The sequence below is a fragment of the Onychostruthus taczanowskii genome, unplaced genomic scaffold, assembly GCF_017590055.1.
Source record: "Onychostruthus taczanowskii isolate IOZ18803 unplaced genomic scaffold, ASM1759005v1 scaffold52, whole genome shotgun sequence".
NCBI classification, from domain to species: Eukaryota; Metazoa; Chordata; class Aves; order Passeriformes; family Passeridae; genus Onychostruthus; species Onychostruthus taczanowskii.
Genome location: NW_024502791.1, coordinates 3873287 through 3894259, shown reverse-complemented (window position 1 = coordinate 3894259; position 20973 = coordinate 3873287).

Here is a 20973-nt window from a genome sequence, read left to right as displayed (position 1 = left end):
ATAGGAGGATATATTTTAGAACAAATTTCCCAGATTTTCTTTTAATATATTTAAGTTGATAACTCCTCATCCCACTGTTTTACTAAAGAATTCTATGCAAAGCTTAACTTCTATCTCTATTATGATTTTTCTAAAATAAGAAACACTATATAAACATTGATTACAGCATTTAAATGGCAAGAATTGACATATTTGTTATCATTATTTCTGTTCATGAACCTAAGCATTATTACTTCTTTTAGAATCATAACAATTTAGCAAGTTACAGCTACTGCCTAAAGCTTGCAAGACGAGTATGTGCCATACTTTAACCTAAGGTTGTCATGGAATGTGTGATGTTCAGTGACTTGCTAATAGCCACTGGTTCTTTTTTTCCCTTAAACACTTAACAATTTACAATTTTTACTTTAGAAAATTGGCTTTTCTAACCTTGATTTTGACATAACACATAATGATAGTTTAATAGCACATTTGGAAGCAGTTATTGATTTTTAAGGTCCTTGGCATAAGCTTGTAACAATTTCCAGTACTGTTAATGAGAGAGAATATTGTGACTATTTGTGGTGTTGTATGGTATATTTTTACAGTGTTGTTTTAACATATAGGAGAAAGATATTTTTCTCTACATACCTTATTTATCTCTACAAAGAATGACCCACAGTTGTCCATTTTTGGAAGTAATTTCTGTGTCTTAACTTTTTCATCAGGGCATCCTGAAGAAATAGAACTCTCAGATTCTTTATGAACACAAAATTGTTGTATCGTACAATTCCATTAAGAATAAATCTAACAAAACATGAATTGATTCAACATCTAACTTTTGATGAAAAATGCAATGTAATATTTTTATATACTTTTTTTATAAAGTTAAAGCATCAATCTTTCCATCCCAATAGTGCACTATGAACACAGCAGCAATGTATATACCAAAGTTTATCTTCTCACCTAAGGTGAGAACAGACTAAACTGTTTACAAATGAATTGATCAAAACATTTATTTGCAAATTCCTTTCAACCTACAGTTATTTGAGAACTCTTCACTATGATAATTGGTGTCAATATTTCATATTCTCAGTCTGATCTGAAGCTTATTCTTGAAGATTGGTGATCTGAGGTGCCTTCAGTGAGGATGGTTCGAAAAGCCATCTGTGACAGTGTTGGTGACACACAGATCAGTATCTGGGTGTGAATTCTGGCATCTTAAAGTGATGTCAGCACATTGTCAGCAGTGTGATCACCATAGGAGGAATGGTGTACATTCTGGTTATCCTAACCTGGGAAGGGTGAACAGGGAAGACAATCTTTCAGAACAGTTTTAGGATATTTTTTGTAATTCTAAGAAATAGCGGGAACAGTGCATCTAAATCTACATTCACAAAAATGTCACTATTTTTTCCCCCCACAAATACTCTTGAGGAAGAAGAAAAAAAAAAAAAACATCAAATAGCTATTGTATGTATTACAGGAATGAACTTACAGCAAATCTGTGAGAGTTCTGTGGGCATTTCAAAGACAAAGACTACCTTTTTTCCTGAATGTAATCTTATCCTGAGAACTTTAATTCAATTTAAATACAAGTTATTCCTTTAAAAGTGGTGGAACTGCTCCATATCTTTCAGGAAAGAAAAACTTCCTTCAAATAAGGTGAAACTGAATGACACATTCTACGTCTTCATCTCAAGAACTAGAAATAGGAGAAAAAAATAATTAGTCATTGTATGGTAAATAGAGAGTAGTGAGATGCCTTTTTTAGAAAAGAGTGCTTCAAAACATTATAGCATTATATATAGTGACCACAATACCGTATTTTTGTGGCATCTTCTCATTTGCCCATCTAGAATGTAAGGGCAACTTTATCTATTTCAAGTGCTTTGAACATTAAACTCAAATATTTGTTATTATCTAGATATCTTTAATGATATAATTTAAGTTACTGCTACTAGTAAAATTTTCTGAAAATATTGTTATAATACTGTGCTGGAATAGAGAGGGGGTTTCATATTCCTCTTACTGATTCTTTTTCTCACAGCTACTCTTTCAATGATAAGATTTGAGATATTATTCTTGTACTTGAATACTCATTGCACAAAATGTCTACATCTAGCTGAAACTTCTGAAGCTGATTATTAGAAACTGAGCCATCTGATGTTGCTACTCACTTCGTGAAGTTGAAACGTGGCTAAGCTGTAGAATTTACTGTCTCTGGGACACTGATTTGAAAGATCCCTTGAGATTTTTGCTGCTGCCTGAAGACAGTTTTCCACATTTATCACAGGTTACATGGGCTGGAGAGAAGATTAGCATAGATTCTCTGCTCTTTCCTCCTTGAATTGCAAAAGTGATTAATGGCCATGTTTTCCCAGAGCTTTGCAACTCCTTGCTTCAGCCTAGACTTCTTAATTTCCCACATTTCCCACCATGTAATTAATTTCTCAGAAAAGGAAACTAAAAGATAGTACTGGCTCACTCTCAAGGTCAGGTAGTGAGGACTTTGCAGGCTAAATGCTGAGGACTGAAGCTCAATGTCCACACAGCTTAAAGGCAGCCAGAGAATTTTCAAGAGAGATGAGGCTGTTCATAAATTTCCTAGTATTTCCATGTTCAATTGTCATACTAGGAGCAAAAAACCTGTGGTTTATCTCCCTTCAACATGTTTCTATTAATTGGTCTGGGAGGAGGATCAAAAACGTGTACAGGCAACACCCTGACCTGCTGAGCTCAACGCAACAGTAAAGACCTGCAGATCCATTGTGGAAAAGACTTCTACACTTGGAACAACACCAAATCCTCTGACCCTCCTTCTTATAATTGTTTCCATTAATACCCGTGTTCTTTAACCTCTGGTGATAAATCAGGGTTAAATTTTTATCCTGTAGAATCATTAATGCTTGCAATAGGTATCCCCCTTACTAAAAAGATTGCTGGATCAATAAATATATCATAGAACTACAGATTCATAGAATGGTTTGGGTTGGGAAAGGACCTTAGAGATCCTTGCATTCCAACTCTCCTACCATGGGCAGAGACACCTTCCATTAGACCAGGTTGCTCAGAGTCCCACCCAACCTGGATTTGGGTTCTTCCAGGGATGGAGCATCCACAGCTTCTCTGGGCTACCTGTTCCAGTGCCTCACCACCCTCACAATGAAAAATTATTTTCCTAATACCTAATCTAAACCACCCTCTTTCCTTTTAAACCCATTTTCCCTTGTCTTGTCTCTACATATTGTTGTAAATAGTCTTGCCCCATCTTCCCTGTAAGTTCCGTTCAGGTACTGGAAGGCCACAGTTATGTCACCCTGAAGCTTTCTCTTTTCCAGGTTGACAATCCAAATTTTCTCAACCTTTCCTCATAGGAGAGGTGCTCCATCCCTTTGATGAATTTTATGGCCCCCTCTGAACTTGCTCCAACAGGTCCATGTCCTTTCTGTGCTGGGGACCCCAGAGCTGGAAGCAGCACTCCAGGTGGGATCTCACCAGAGTGGAGGAGAGGGGCAGAATCCCCTGCCTCACCCTGCAGGCCACGCTGCTTTGGATGCAGCCCAGGGTACAACTGGCTTTGTGGGATGTAAGGGAGTAATGCCAGCTGACATCCAGCCTCTCACGCACCAGCACCCCCGTCTCCCTCTTGGCAGAACTGCTCTCAAACCCTTCATCCCTCAGCCTGTGTGGACACCTGGGCTGCCCCAACCCAGGTGCAGTGCCTTGCACTTGGTCTTGTTAAACTGTACGAGGTTCCCATGCACCCGCCTCTCCAGCCTGTAGAATACACCCAACCACGGGGATTCCTCTTGCATTTTGGCAGCAGAAAAGATGGTTTTGCTATCGTTTCTTCCTAGCCCTAATAACTGAAAAATTATTTTCAGTGGCAAGAAGAGATTTTTTCCTCCATTAATTGTAGTAATAATTCACTTTATTTAACTATTTTATAGTTATCTGAATTTGCTATTTTTCTCCAGTGAGATTTCTATTCTGGGTCCTTAAATATATTCCAAAGTTGCATGCTACCATATAGTTCTTCAGGGACTGAATTAATTTACTCAAGTGGCACTGATTGCACTTTCCAGGGTCTTTCTCATTTTAACTCTATCTCACAAACATTGACGTTATGTCAGCATTTTCACAGTTAGCTAAATTACTAGCTATTTATAGTTGAGTGGCAAAATTTCTCAGAAGGTTTGGAACTGAATGGAAGAGCTTCAGGGTAGGGTTTAATCTGAGAAGTGCCAATGAAATAATGCAAGAACTTAAGATGTTTTGAGGGAATGTAGAGTGTAGGTATATGTGTGCAACTAGCAGTTGCACCCATTTTCCGATGAAGTTTTGGGCCTGGAACGGGATGGATATCGTTTTGAAGTTTATAGTTGTTTATAAATTAAAAATAAAGCTCAAAATCCTTTTTTATTTTACTTTTATTTTTAACTGTTATAGCTTAAAAATGTTGTGCATTTTAGTTTGGTATTTAAATATTCATTGTACAAATACAGTGTTGAGTTTGAGTGGCCTAAGTGAATTAAACAGCACTCCCAGACATTTAGACAATTTATGAAAGGATTTTTAAAAATTATATTATAACTTCTAAGGAAAGGAGAGATTCAACATCCTGAAGAGAATGTTTTAATCAGCAGAAATTATGAGGTCCGGAGGAAGGTCCCCAAGGCAGTGGGACTGGAGCACTTCCCCTGTTAGGAGGGACTTGGACAGCTTGGCTGTGTCCAGGAAAAGGGATGGCTTCAGGGGCAACTGACAGCCCCTGCTTATCTACAAGGGGTCATCAAAGAGATGGAGCTGGGTGCCTCACAGTGGTGTGGGGTGGGAGGGCAAGAGAAAACAAATACAAATTGTAAGAAGTCCATGCTGGGCATAAAAATAATTTTTTCTTCAGTGTTTCCATGGGGAGTGAGGCAGTGGAGAAGGTCACCCAGAGAGGCTGTACTGTCTCTCTCCTTAGAAAGTTTCAGTCCCTGACTGATGCATGACCTGAACAGCCAGGTCGGTCCCCAGGGCTGTAGTTTTAGAATTACATTAAATAAGACTCTGTGGCCCAGCTATAGGCCTCTGAAATGAGAATCAGATTTTTATGGGGATATCTTTTTTCTTTCAAGTTATATTACTTTACCCTGGTTGTCTGTTTAATGGTAATAATGCTTTATGAATTTTGTGGTCAGGGAAAAATATCCAATGTAAATACTGTAAGTAATTTGATAGACAGAAGGTCCCAGTTACTCCAGAGAACTGAACTTATCATTTGATAGACCATCTAGTAGTCACTGCAGAGTGTTTATCAGGAAAAGCAAACAAAGAGCAGAGTGGTTCAATTCTTCCAGGATTTGAGATCTGCTATCTTACACTAGGAAAAATACCAGATCACTGTCAATCCTTGTAGCTTGCCATGACACTCAGCTCTTTAAATTTTTTTCTCTTTCCTTTATTCTACAGGCAATGGGAAGGGAGAGATTTCCCAAACACAAGCAGTGATCTATAGGTCCTGATCCCTAATCCCAGGGTCACACCCATGAAAATAACAGCAGTCTTCCCTCTGAGTTCCACAGACTTTGGATCTAGGTTAGGATAAACTGGAGATTGGTTCCTTATCTCATTTGGTGCTAAAACCAATGGGAAACGTCTCATACTAGTCAGCAGTCCTGCTAAGTATTTTCTTTCACTTTTCTTGTAGTTTCAACTGTGATGTTTGAATCATACTTAGACAAAACATTTTTTTGACATCTCTGAATTGCATTCTTGGTTAATGTAACATTTTCCAAATATTTTTGATGTGACACTTCTATCAAGTTATTATGGTAAACCACTTCCCTTAAGAAATCTGTCCTGACTGGCCTATGACTTATTTGTTGTTCAGGGACAGCTTTTAAGTGAACTTGAACTCTGACCACAATTATGGTCTCCATATTTTTCTGGACAGCTAGATCTGCTGCTACCTACATATTTTAATACGCACTTGCCTGTGAAATCTAATGAGGTAACCATAACCACTAACTTCCAGTCTCCCAAGAAGAAAGGACCCTTATTGTTTTGCATAGCAGCATTGCAAAGTAACCATTACTTAATTTATCTTTTAAAATAATATTTATTTTTATTGCCCATGAGGTGAAACTGTCATGGGCAATACAAATAAAGAAATTACTCATTTTGGTTGATATCACCCAGAAACATTTCTGCCATAGATGTTTGTCATGCTGCTAACATGACCAGCAGGAAGACAAAATTGCTGAACCATCAAAGTGTAATAGAAATGCCTCTGTATATGCTTCGCTTACTGGTGGCTGAAACAACAAATAAAAATTAGTTGTCTTCTGTAAGAGCTTCAGACTCTCTTACCACAGCACTGTTTCTAGCATTGCCAGTAAGAGATTCAGAGGACTGGAAAAATTTAAAACTACCCAAATAGTCCCAGACTGAGAACAACTGGGAATAAATATTTTCTTCAAAGAAAAAGCTGATTTAGACTATCAGAAACATAGACAGTGGAACTGTGTTTTAAAAGTCAGTTTTTCATAACAACTAAAGACTCAGCTGATTTATATCTTCAGTATTGGGTCTGATTTCATGAAAAGTTTGTCTGATCCTTCTCAGAAAATTTCTGCAGAAAAATAGGCTTACATTACAACCATAATTCTTGATCAGTGAGCTTGTATCTGATGTTTTTCACACATACAGCAACATTTATCTCACCTTAACCTGGCTCTAAATTTGAATCAGTCATCAAAGAAACCTTCAGCTGAAGAAAGCTCTCAGGAGAGAGTGTATCTGACTCAATGGGGTTTTTTGAAGTTTTTTTTTAATTTTAAAGGGGCACATCTTAGGTGGATTGTTTCTCTCCATCAGGTGTGAAGAAGCCTAGTCTTGCGAAGGACTAGCCCCGATGTTTAAATGAGTTCCATCAGCACTATCCTTTCAGGGGAAAATGGCACACTCACAGGTATTTTCAAAGGGATATTTTATGTGATTTATGTTTGTCTGAAGCTGTGAAGCATTCGGTTCTGCTATCCTGGGATGGATTTGTTAATGTCTGAACACACTGTAGGAAATCCCCAAGTACTGTGGAATGATACAGAATGGTACTAATGGTACAGATATATATAGCTGCCACTTAAAGTCTGCTCTCAAATTCAGAGAAGGTTTTACATCCTGTGCCAGTGATTGTGTCATTCCCACAGTATGTACCAACAGAATCTTGCTGTCTTCTCTTTGATGGTTGCCAGCTACATTTAAATAGCTTGAAAATTGCTCACCTGTTTTGATATAAAAGTATTCAAACATCTATTCTGAGTGTGTGAATACATGCCAAGCACTTCCTGCAGCATCTCGAGAATCATCTGCTCTAAATATGAATTTGTATTTTCCACATGAATGGAACTATAACAGTATTCCATTCTACTGTTTCTTAAAGATTTAAAAGACCAAAAAAATTCTTTTAATAAGAAGCAAAATTTACACACTACTTCCAACCAAAATACGGTTTGTTTGTCCATTTAAGAAACCACTGAATAAGCACATTTTGCATTTTGCTCTACTGATCGAATTATTTATTTCATGGTCTTTTTAGCTCATGCCCAGATTGCATCAGCTTCAGAACACAGCTCTAATGAAATAGAGTGAATTGTGAAAGTGTTCTACATAGCTGACTGCAATACATTTCCTAAATAAATACAAATTAAAATCATAAAAGTAGACTGTGCATCAAAGCCTTCTTTCTGAATTCTTGGCATCTGTGGGACTTGGCCAGTATTCTGTTTTGCCAGTTGAACCAAGTATGAGTTGGTATAATGATCCTACTCAGTCTGACCAACATCTTTTGTGTATCCTTGGAGGTTTTCCTCATTGCTTGTGACTTACAGCTGAACAGGGAAGAATGTTTACAGTGCCCAGACACTGCAACACAGTGCTTAGATGAATAGTTCCTTTTAAGAAAAAGGATCAGTACAATTTTTCTTCACATTCATATCTCCCACATGAAAGTAAGAATTTGAACTGTAACTTAATGCTGTTTCTGAGCTTAAGAAAACTCTTCACTGATAAAGGATTTATTCTATTTATTTTTCCTTAAAAATGCAACTTGTTCATGGGAAAGTTAAGGCTATATAAGGCTATATTTTGTTCTGTCATTATGAAAAAGCTTAATTTATATTACATAAATTAAACAATTAGCTAGAGACCAGAATGTACCTCATAGTTTATAAAAATGCAAAATACTGCTTTTCAAGAGTTTTTTGTAGAAAAATATTATGGCTAAATGATAGCCATTTGTCTGAATAGCTCCATGAAATCCACACTTACAGATATAATTTATCAACTTGATCACAGTCATTTAAGTATCTTCACTTTATTTCCCCCCAAAATTAATTCCCTCTCTTCTTGAACAGAACTGAGCAAAGTCCACAGCACTGCTGAGAGTGGCAGTGCATGACACATCTCAGCTATGCACATGGCTGAGGGACTCATCCCAAATCCCTTCCTCAATCAGTGTGAGCTCTTGCTGATTTTCTTGCAATGCCCTCAAGGGCCAAACTCTCCTCTTCTGTACTCCAGCAAATGTGAGATTTCATTCACTAGCACGAGCTTGTGGCCCTGACACTTGAATTGTTTGAAAACACAGCGGGGCTTCGTGGAGAGGGTCTATGAAACATGAATTTCAGCATGGAGACTAAACTGGAAGCCTGATATATTCCAGAAGATATGCTGGTATGGGAAGTGCAGCCAAGACCAGAATAACATGAGGTAGTTGGGATACTGAAAGGCCTGGCATTAGAAATGGCATTTGACCAGAGATTGTAGAAGGAGGTACACAAGTGAGCAAGTGATTTGCATAAGTAATTTCTAAGGTGGGTTAGTCAGGAAATAAATTCAGAATGATAAAGAGAGAATTAAATGGAGGACTCTTTTTCAAACCCAAACAGATTACGGTTCTCTTATGAAGAACATCTGAGGGGTGTTCTCAAATACTATAGAGAACTTTTACAAAAAAGGGTTCTCTAAAAATACAGCATCAAAATACCTGTTGAGGAAGAAAGTATCTTGTAAAAGTGAAAACTGCTTGTGGTGGGTTGGATCTTACAGTTTCTGTGGGCTTCACTGAGGAGCATAAACTAGATGAGTAGATAAATTTTGTCTGGTGCACAGAACTTTGTACATGACACAATGTTTAAGCAGGTGACCTGGAGTCAAACATCTCCTTGCACTGGAAGGTTGGGAGTTCAATCCCCATCTGGGGTTAAGGCCCAGCCTTGGCCTCTGACATGAATGTAACTGAAATCTGCTCCATCTTCAAGGAGCTAAAAAAACCTTGGCAGTTTGAGTAAATAATTGGAAGATCAAAGATAGCTACCTTTCTGTACTGAGGTTGCAGGAGAAGAATGATCCTCATTTAGCATTATCTGGCCTTCAGGCCATATTTTCATACACACCATAATACTACTTTGGATAAAAAGACATTTTAATTCTCTCCCCCTAATACAAAATTACACTGAATTAAAATATACTCGTACCTTTGTGTAATGCACAAATCAGCAACTGGAAAATTTTCTCTCTCCTCTCCTTCCTGAGCTATTTTTACTGCAGCAAATACAGTATTTCTGTAATTTAAAGCTGTGTTCTGGAATACATTTTTTTTCATTATCACTGTATGGTAAAAACTTGGGTTTTTTTTCAACTTCTCTCTGAACCTCTGAGCTAGAGAAAAGTTTTGAGTTGTTGTTTCAATGGTAAAACAGTTTTACTCAGCAAAGAATCAGAAAAAATACTTTCCTAGAGAGATGAAAAGACTTTGTCATGCAATATTAACACTCAAAGCATTGGAAAAAAATCTGTATCAAGTCACAAAATATTCCTTTTTTTTTTTTTTTTTCCCTCTTTGTGCATACCAATAATCCTGCTACAACTCAACAATGCATCTGAGAATTCACATCTAATTTAGATGGTTTCCATTCTGTTGTTTCACAAGAAGTTCTGGCTAAGGCATTCACGAGCATCTCTGGAATTCAAGTTATCATGCTTACTGAGAGCAAGACAGCACCTTGTCAGCACACTAAATGTTAAAGTAGTGCAGGTCCTTTGGTCTTGAACAGCATAGCAGACTTCACAGTGCAGTGGTAATTCAATTCATGTAGGATAGTCCTGACTCCTAATCCTCTCTCTCAGTACAGTTCAAATATTTTGAAATTAAAAACTACGGCAGCTTTATGAGTTGTATATCTAAATGCTTAGAGTACACACACTGTAGTAATTTCTGCAACACACAACTCAAATCATGGCTTATTTAATTTAAAGGCCTCTCCATTGCAATCTCCACCCTAGTCCTTTCAAACCAGATTATCTGGTTTATCATTGGAATGAACTCCTCCCTTTGTCCCCAGCCTGACCAATAACGACAGATTCCTGCTGCAGCCCACCATTTGTATGGCCCTGCTCTGTGGGAAATGGTGCAGGGAACAGCACTCCTGGGATGCCATGGGAAGATCCCTGTGTGTGAGTCAGAGTGAGATAGTGGTTCACTCTCCCATGATCCCTCACTCCCACAAGCAAATGACCATGTGCCAGTCATCCCCACTTTCTAGAAAGTTCTGTAACACCGTCCCGACTCCACCCCATCCTTCCCATTGGTTGAATTGCACCCTGACCCCTCCTATCCCTCCCTGGTTTATATGCATTGAACCCATGGCCACTGGGGTGGCTTTTTGTCTCAGCTCTTAGGGTTTTCTGTCAGCTAGTGTGTGATCAGCTCCTAGTTTGCTGTCCCTGATTCCCTCACCAGCAGTTGTCATCCTACTTCTTTCCCACCTTCTCCTTGCATCACTTGATCCTTCCTGCGCCTCTCCATGACATCTGTACCCTCAGATTCTCCTGCAACAAACTCTGGTGAACTGTCATACAGCGAGTGCGCCTGTCTCTCATTGGTGAGGACATTTTATTACTACATCTAGGCACAGGTGGAAGGTTGGCTGTGGGGACTGGACACAGCGGCTGGGTAAGCCCATTTGGGTTTGTGGACACCCTGTCAGGACCGGCCTGGGTAGCTTGCACTCATCCTAGTTCTCCCTGGGCTCTGGGGGCTGCTTCACTGCGGTCTGCACTGCAGGCTTCAAGGGAATCTCTGCTTCCCCTGTTCCCACATGGGTTGCCACCCACAGGTGACAGTCCTCCTTGAACTTCTCCAGCGAGGGTCCTTCCCATGGGTAGAGTTCTTCGTGAACTGTTCCTTGTGGTGTCACAAGGCCTGCCAGCAAACCTGCTCCAACACAGGTTTCCCAGAGGATCACAAGTTCCATTCTCCCTCAGGCATCCACCTGCTCTGGTGTGGGGCCCTGCATGGCCTTCAGGTGGGTCTCTGGTCCAGTGTGGACTCCTTCAGGTGTCACAGTCCCTTCAACTCAAGTTCACGCTGGGGTTCCAACGTGTCTGGCAAAGCAGCACAGAAAACTGCAGCAACACCCTGGCCACCTGCCAGCCCAGGAACATTGCCATGGCTGTTATCAAAACATTCTCAGGCACAATTCAGTAAGTGATCAGCAGTACAGCCCTACAGCAAGCAGCAAAAGCAAAAAGTGGCTAACAAGCTCTAGATTCTAATATGCAGTAAGAAAAGTGAGCCCCATGGCAAGGACAGGAGCTTGCTCGTTACTAGCTAAACAACACAAACAGCTATAAATTCAAACCAGAGTATCCCAATTGAATCTGTCGCTATCTGCAACATTTTGAGCATCATGTTAGGTGCCAAAAAGGACTGTTGTGGTTTAACCTCAAGCCAGCAGCTGAGCCCCATGCAGCCACTCGCTCACTGCCCCACCAGAGAGACTGGGGAGGGAATTGGAAGGGTAAAAGCAGGAAAACTCGTGGGTTGACATAAAGACAGTTTAATAGGGAAAGCAGAAGACACACACACAAGCAAAGCTAAGCAAAGAATTCACTGCTTCCCATGGGCAGGCAGGTGTTCAGCCATCTCCAGGAGAGCAGGCACCCATCATGCATAGCTGTGACTTGGGAAGACAAACACCATCATTCCAAATGTCCCCCCTTCCTCCTGATTCCACCCACTTTATATACTGAGCATGACATCAGATGGTCTGGAATATTCCTCTGGTCAGTTGGGGTCACCTGTCCTGGCTGTTTCTCCTCCCAGTCTCCCATGCACTCTCTCTCCTTCCCAGTGTGGCAACAGGAAAAGCAGAAAAGCCCTCAGCTCTGTCAGCCCTGCTCAGCAATATCAAACCCATCTCTGTATTATCAACCCTGGGTTCAGCATGAATCCAAAACATAGCCCTGTACCAGCCACTATGAAGAAAATTAACTCTACCCCAGCTGAAAATGAGCAGTTTAAAAAACTTACTCAATTTCACTTTTTCTCAAAAATGCACTATTATATTTAATGAGAATAAAATTAGATACTTTCTGCAAAAAAATCATATATACATGCTTAATGTTCTACACATGGATAGTTTCAATGAAGTTAATGGAGTTTAGTTGTTATTGGAGGTAAATGAGAATTCATTATATGAGAAGGCTGCCTCTATTTAGAGGAAGTAAAATTCAAACTATACATCTAAAAGAAATGGGCTTGCTATAGATCAGCTATTTTATTGTATTGTTATGGTTGAGCAATTAAATTAAAACCAAGACTAAGAATGCGCAGGAAATCAAATCTGATTAATCTGATCTTCAGCTAGTGCAAACTCATACAGATTAAAGAAAGTCAAGGATGCAGTCTTTGAACCATATGACTCATTGGTGAAATGTTTCTATAGCAAAATAATCAAAAATGTCTAGTTTATTAAATATCTTAAAATTAGTACATAGTTCCATCTGAGGAGATTGTTCTAATGTACAAAATTCTGAGTGATTCCAAATAGCTACAGTAACTTTGAAAAGGCTATGACATACATAATCTTTCTTCACATTAGAAGTCTATTATTTTCTCAGCAGAATAAATCTGGTCTTAAAACTTTGTAGATTTTAAATTTGTGCACAGTGACAAATACAGCTTTGAAAGCTTCCAAATTACCTGGAAAGATCTACTTTCATGAAAAATTTTTCTTTGGACCTGCCAATGAACTCAGCCTAAGTCCCATCAAGCTCACATGCTTGAGTATAGACTTTTACGAGATACTTAAAGAATTCATGTTCTCACTAAAATTCTCGGAAAATCTTAATTTTTTTCTTTTCAAAAATATGAAGCAACATGTTAGCAATTTTGATCATGTACCCATCATTCTTCATAGTGATACAGATTAATGTAAAAAAAAAATCTAAAACCAAAACCTTTGAGCATTTTACTAAAAAGGGCATGTACTTCATTACATTCATCTGAAGTGTTTTTAAACAAAGCAAAAAAAAATATTTCTGAAATATTGATGACTTTGAACATTATAAACTCATATGAAAGGTCGATGAGGTCTCTGCTATGGAGTTATACTGTACAAGAGGCTTATCAGAAATATTTGCTTTGAAGTATATCATATGGCTGTCTACTTGGGGAGGGGAGGAGAGGGAAGGAGAGGAGAGGGAGAGAGAGAGGGAGAGGGGCTGAAGAAGGCAGGGGGTGGAGTTGCTCCAGATGTTGGAACAAAGATTCCCCTGAAGCCCATGGTGTAGCCCATTGTGAGGCAGGTGTGCCCCTGCAGCCCATGGAAGCTGACATTGAGATCCACCTGCAACCCATGGACAACCCCATGCCAGAGCAGATGGATGCCCAGAGGAGTCTGTGACCCCATGGAAAGCATGTGCTGGAGCAGGCTTCTGGCAGGACCTGTGGATCTGTGGAGAGAGAAGTCCATGCTGGATCAAGTTTGCTGGTTGTGACCCTGGGGAGAGCTGGAGCAGCTGATTCCTGAAGGACTGCACCCTGTGGAAGGGACCAGTGCTGGAGTACTGGGTGAAGAACTGCAGCCTGTGGGAATGGCTTGTATTGAAGAAATTCATAGGGGACTGTTTCCAGCGGGAGAGAGCCCATGGTGGAATAGGGGAAGAGTGTGAGGGGTCCTCCTGCTGAGGAGGAAGGAGCAGCAGAAACAATGTGTGATGAACTGACCACAGCCCCCACTCCTCTGTGCAAATGTTGGAGAGAAGGTAGAGCAATAGGAAATAAAGCTGAACCTGGAAAGAAGGGAAGGGTAGTTGGAAGGTGTTTTAAGGTTTGGTTTTATTCATCATCTCCCTACTCTGATTTGGTTGTAATAAACTAAACCAACTTTCCCAATCTGAGTCTGTTTTGCCCATGAGGGCAATTGGTGAGTGAGGGTAACTCCCTGACTTTATCATAACCACGAGCCTTTTGCTATATTTTTTCTTCTTTCTTTACAGCCGAGGAGTGACAGAGCAGCTTTGATGGGCACCTGGAGGGCAGCCAGGGTCAACCCACAACAACAGCTAAGCTTGCTCTTTTAAGTTGTATTCATACCTTCAATAAGCAAATAAGTTTGTCTTTATTGAACACAACTGTATGCTAATTCTATCTCCAGAAATCTTTCACTTCCAAATTAAAAGACATGTTTTTGACCACATGGGAAAGTTGTGTGCATAAATATACTGCTTGGTATTTCAGAGAAATCTCCAGGTCACACAGGACCTTGTAACAGAGGTGTAACAGAGGCATAGCAGTGTTGAAACTGTCTATATTCTGTACTACTTGTCTTTTTCACTTCAGCTGATGCAAATTTTCCCACTTCAAAAAGACACAAGAACGTTTTCTCAAAAAGATAAGAGGCCCATCCTTGCTCACCTTTCACTATGACCTTTGTGTGCTAGTTAGGAAGAACTTTGTGTTTATGCTTGATAGCTGCACTTGGAGACCTTTCCTGACCTATGTTCCAGTGAATCCCATATTTATTTAGATGTCACAGATGGGTTATTTAAAATCTGTGGAATTCATGTCCTTTAAATTTAGTTTCTGTGGTGATTAATTCAAAATTTATATTCAGCACTGTGAATAATTTCATGTTGCTGATAGTTATCCATTTCTTTCCTCACTGTATGTGCTGCAGCACAGTTGAAGTGGTTATTTAATAGCAGTAAAAGAAGATGTTTAACTTATATGACAGACTTCACATCCTGTATTTACGCTACCTGTGATCTGTTTATAAAGGAGATTTGAGGATTTTCTGGAGCAGCAGATTAAGCCTGCTCCAACAGAGAGGTCTGCCTAAAGTCCAGGAAGATAGGCAGGCAGTCATGCAGGTGCTGGAGACAGCTCATGTATTTCAAGGTTCGGATAAGACAGAGCATGAAAACGTGACCTATGAGTACAGATTGTGCTATCACACTTTTAAATATAATGCCACCATGGTGATCACCGAATACCATGCCGTTTAGGGTTATTAACTTTTTAATGATTTATTGCTTGCAATACATGATGAGAAAGTTTGATCTCATACTCCTGTCTTAATTTGAATTGATTTTTCTTTGCTGTTAAAGAAATTACCACTTGAAAAGGCCTCAGTCAGGAGAGTAGAATGCATGTCAGTTTAACAGAAACTGAAGGAAATAAAAACCACTTCTATCTGCATGTTTTAGAAGTTTGGCCCTGAACACAGTAATAGCACTCCAGAGCAGTTAGTCACAAGGGTATCCAGCTGTTAAAAAAAAGGTTCAGCTTTGGCTTTAAGTCAGGAACAACAGTTTCTCAGCAGAACTGGAAATGTACAAAGCATAAAATGTTATTTTGATAGTGTCAGAAAGAGTGTAATTTACTTGGAACTCAGCACTACAGTATGGGACTCCACCTCCCAGCCCCCCAAGTTTTGAGAGTAGATGCAGTTGTGCAGACTAATGGTCTTGATGTCTGCAAAAGGTACAAAAATTAATTTTCTTCAGCAACCAATAGCGGTACTCCCATTTATATTTTGCATTATTCATTTACCATGAAATGGGAATATGCTCAAATAAAGCATATTGAAAGCAGTATTTTCTCTGTGAATGAGGTTTTTATTGTTTAGATGGAAAACTTTCCCTGAAGCAGGGAATAAATCCACACTTTTTCATGCTTTTTTCATGTCGTTATCCTTTATATTATGCATCCTACTAAGAATGCATATTGGTTTGCTATCAGCTTTATTTCTCATTGTTTCAAAGATAATAAAACCTGCCCTATGATAAGCTTTTTTGTTTTTCTAGACTGGTTTATTGGATGATGCAAGAGAAATTCCTAGGTATGTGTTTCCAAGAGAGAGTGGAAGTTTTATTGTTCTTGTTGCTACTTGTGTTTTTAAGTGGACAGATATATTTCTAAAATAATTGTTCCAGTTTTGGAGTCTGTTTTGATTAAGACAGAAAACTGCTAAATAGAAGTGTGCATGAACAGCTCACATGTTCAGGTATGAACTTTTATACCCCACTGACATGTATCACCTTTCTTCCCCTTTGTCTGCTTTCTCTCAAGACTTCCAGCAACACACTTCTAGCAGGCCAGCTCGTTCCTGCTTTATAACTTGCTTGTTCTAGTTCTTAAGAATTACTTCTCCTCCTCCTGCAGATCATTTTCATGCTCGCCCTGTCCCCACTAAAGGTCATCACTGCTACTCTTGTGTGACATCAGTAGTGGGTTATGTAGTCCCTTGTCCCTCTTCCTGACATTTTCTAAATTTACTGTTAGCTTTGGTAGTGATCATTCAAAAACTGTATCTTGTTTCTGGTTTCTACTTTTAATGGCAGTGTATATTTGTAATTATCATAGAATCATAGAAGGGAAGGGTTGACTGGACCTTTAAAATCGTCTGGTTCCACATCCTCTGCCACATGCAAGGACACCTTTCACTAGACCACACTGCTTAAAGCCCCATCCACCTGGCCATGAACACTGCCAGGGATGTGGCAACCACGGGTCCTCTGGATAACCTGTTCCAGTGCCTCACCCCCCTCACAGTAAAGGATTTGTTCCTAGTATCTAAGCTATACCCAGTCTCTTTCAGCTTAAGGTTTATATTTCTTGTCCTTCCATGCTTTTGTAAAAAGTCCCTCTCCAGCTTCTTTGTAGGCCACCTGTAGGTATGGGAAGGCTTCTGTAAGGTCTCCACAGAACTTCCGCTTCTCTGGGCTGAACCATCCCAATTCCCAAAGTGTTTCCTCATGGAAAAGGTTCCCCACCTCTTTAATCATCTTGCTGGCCTTCCTCTGGAGGACCACCCCAACAGATTCATGTCCTTCATGTACTGGGGGACCCCACAGCTGGATGCAGTAATCCAGGTGGGAAGCAGTATTACAGGTGGGAGCATTATATATATTATAATTGTATAGAATAAGTGATATTTCCATAAAATGGTTATATCTTTTCATGAAAGCTTGCTTTACTTTGACCTCTTTTGTGAGAAAGAACTGACTACACATGTACAAGGCATTGGAATGTATTAATGTAAGAGCTTATTCTGCAAATGCTCTTTGTGTGAGAGCAACCCAGCTGTCTGACCTTTAAAGAGGAACAAATTCTTCAGGAAATTATGCTTTCAGAAAGACACTGTAAATTCAGGGAAAGCTGGTGAATACAAAGCACATGATAACAGAGATTGGACCCAAACCCAGCTATATTTTAGATTTAGAGAACTTTTTTTTTATGTCTCTACACTAGACTTTTTTCTTTGTTTGTGCATTGTCTCTTTCTAGCATCTAGATTAGGAAAAGAAAAAAAGGATGCCAACATAGCTTATATTCTGTCACAACATAAAAAACTCCAGGCATTAAATGTGACTGTAAGTTTCCATGGCCCAGTACAAATTCACTCATTGTTCTACTCATGGAATCTAATGTCTGCTTTTGATATTTGAGTGTGCTTGAGAGCCACTTAAATTTTCCACTCTGAGACATGAATTCCTACAATCTCTGAATGTCATGTGCCTGGCTGGAGCAAGAGAAGCACTCAGGTGAGGCAGGAATTCAGTGAGGCAGCAGCAGCAGCTGACAAGACAGAGGACGTTTGAGATTTTGAGCAGGGTTGGGAACAATTGTACAGCCCTGAGGCTGTGATGGATAAAGCAGAGCCATGTCACAGTGCCCAGAACTTGCTAGGATGGCTTGAAGCTCAGCTCAAACTTGCTGCCAGAGCTCTTACCTAGTTTATCAGCCAGGTTTGGCTGCACAGTGTCATATTCTGTCATAGCTGTATTACTTGCAGCATCCATCACTCTCATTTTAAAGGGAATTTTGCAAGGTAATGACAGCTTTTCAGTTGCCTGAGGTTGAAGACAGAAGAGCAACAGAGAGAAATTTTGAATAAGAGGATGCCTTTTTTTATTTGGGCCCTGTACAAAGAGGATACTAGCCTAAAATGCATACCCCAAAAATGGGTGTCTTTCTTCTTACCCAAGGCTGGGAAAATGAAGTGCTAGGGACGCAGATTGTGAGACAGACACACAGAAAGCCCACTGCTCTGCAAGAGAATCCTAAAAAAGATGTAGTGCCCCCAAAGACTTTTCCCATGACATTTGTCCAGAGTAGAACATCAGATCTCTGTTTATACAACCCACAACATAATGAAATCTGAGCTTCCTTCTTCTAGATGCAACATTGGGGGCCCAGATCTGCTTAGAAAGTATAAGAGGTGAGTTTGTACCAGACATCTAGTGATACCTTTCTTTGCACTGATTTTCTTTGCAACTGAGACCAGAGACTTGGGAGTCAAGGTTAAAACTTGAACATAACATAAATAGGTAAATTAAAAAAAAAAAAATAGCTGTCTTGATGCCTTCACCTCTTAAAAAAATAAAAAATCTTGCCCCAAATTACTGCTTAACATTAATGTTTCCTCTCTTCTCCCACTATCAGTGCATTCAAAACTTTGCTACAGTACAACCTGTCCTATCCTCTTCCTGTAGGGAAAGGAGACGTACTTAGATATCACACAAAAGAGGTTTTGGTGTTCTTTAACCTGTAAGAGGAGTTACCCTAATAGCAGTTGTAGAAAAATATGAATGTTGACCTTATAGTGTGAATTTGCACTTTGGATTATGCTGGACCATCTTAAAAAACATGGCAATGAAAGTTAAGATTTCCCTTCTCTGTTTATCTGATGATGATGTGTTACATTTATCCTGGCACACTGAGAATATGTGCTTTTCACAACAGGTAGAAACCATCTCTTTTTCCCAGCTGATAGCATCACATTGAACTTCCATAACACAGTGTGAGAAAGTATGAATTTTCTTGGAGTCATTTGATGAGAGCCCTGAAGGGGGAAGGGCAGAAAGGATTTATGTATGAAATACTTAAATAATGGTATTAATAGTAATGAGAGAGCACGAAGACAGAGTGATACAAAGAGGGGCTAGGTAAATATAATAGAGGAAAATAAGGAATCAGAAAATATTATATAGGTTATAGAAGGAATTTCCTTAGGAAGAAAATCCTGCCTATTATTAATAATTTCACATGTTTGCCTCCAAACAAATGCACTAAAAGTACTGCTGAAAAATTAGAGGAAAAGAATAAAAAATGTTTGAGATATATGATAGGGACATGCCAAAGTTTCATGGGCTCAGCCAAATTTTTATTGCCATCATTCAGAGTCCATATGGAAAAACATGGACTTGTGTTTACCTCTGTCTTTCTCATCATGACAATAACTTTTATTTCTTTTCAGTCATACCTTTCTTGCAGATTATTTTTCTCTCCAGATACTACCTCCAGTGAACCATCCTTTAGGCTTTTCTTTCTCATTTGTTTCTGTTCCTTCTGTGGACAGAGGTATAATTTCTGTCTTTACGCCAGCTTTATGATTGTTGCTCAGTGGAAGCTTTTGTGAGGCAGCAAACTGCATCAGAATTTATGATTTTTGGAGCACTTCTCACTAGAAAGTTGTGATGTCCTAAGCAAGTAAGAAAAAAAGCTTTCTCTGTGATATGGAGATACACACTGCACATTTTAGGAGAGTCTTTTCCCTCTTAATGGCTTTTTCTAGTTTTGTTTTTCTAGAACTGTAGCAGAACTGTATTTTCCTTCTTTCTACACCTGTTTTCATTCTTTTCCTCCATTTTTGTCTCCCTACTTCCTTATTCCAGTAGTTTATTTCCTTCTGCAATAATTCTCAGCGAAGTTCAGTGCATTGCATCATTTAGCCAGAAATCAGTTTAAGATGACAGTGATAATTTACATCAAAGACTGTGCTTGCTCTTGTTGCCAGGGGGAATATGTGATAACACCCATTCTCACGGAACATTTTATTTTCCTGCTGCTGCCCACAATATGAGCCACCACAGGAGGAAGGTCAGGAGGAAGGCTGGAAGACATCCTTGAACTTCTTTACCAGGCAGTTGCTCCTATACTCCTATATAAGTGAAAACTTCTTAACTCCTTATCTCTTTGAGCACTGTCTATGATTTCTTTCCAGCTGGCTTTCTGATCCTTTTTCCTTGCTTGGTCCTTTTTCACTCTGCTGAAAATTTAGATCACATAAATTGATTGCACCAGCAAAATGTGTCATGCTTTCCTGCTTCTCAGTTTCTTGCCCCAGACTCATATTGCAAATTAAATTTATCTGATTTACAGTGTCTGTCACTTAATTTTTATTTTCCCCTTTTCTTCTCACCTGAAAAATTTCTGTGGGAGTGGACTACTGACGAAACAATTTCAATATGCTGTGAAGATTACATATTTCTGAAATTACTGATGACACTCTCAAAATCTTAAAGCAGATTTTAAATCTTCCGGTAAAAACTTGACTGTCTTCTGGCAAAGAAGGAGGTATTCAAGTGATTTTTGTGCATGTATTTTTAGAAAAAAAATTAAACTTGATTTATTAAAATACTAGTAAAATAGAAAAATAAATCTAAGAAAAATCACACTAGCTTTGGTAAGTGAAATAGACTTGCTTTTCTTTAAAAACTGTGACGAAAGATTGTTTTAAACTGATGTTATTCTGGCTCTTAGAATGTGGGCAAAACATAAAAGTGTTTTAGACAGGATTCAGGTTGTATTCTGACTTACCATTAACCTGTTTAGAGTCTGAGTACTTCAAAGGCTCCAAGAAAAAACAAGTAT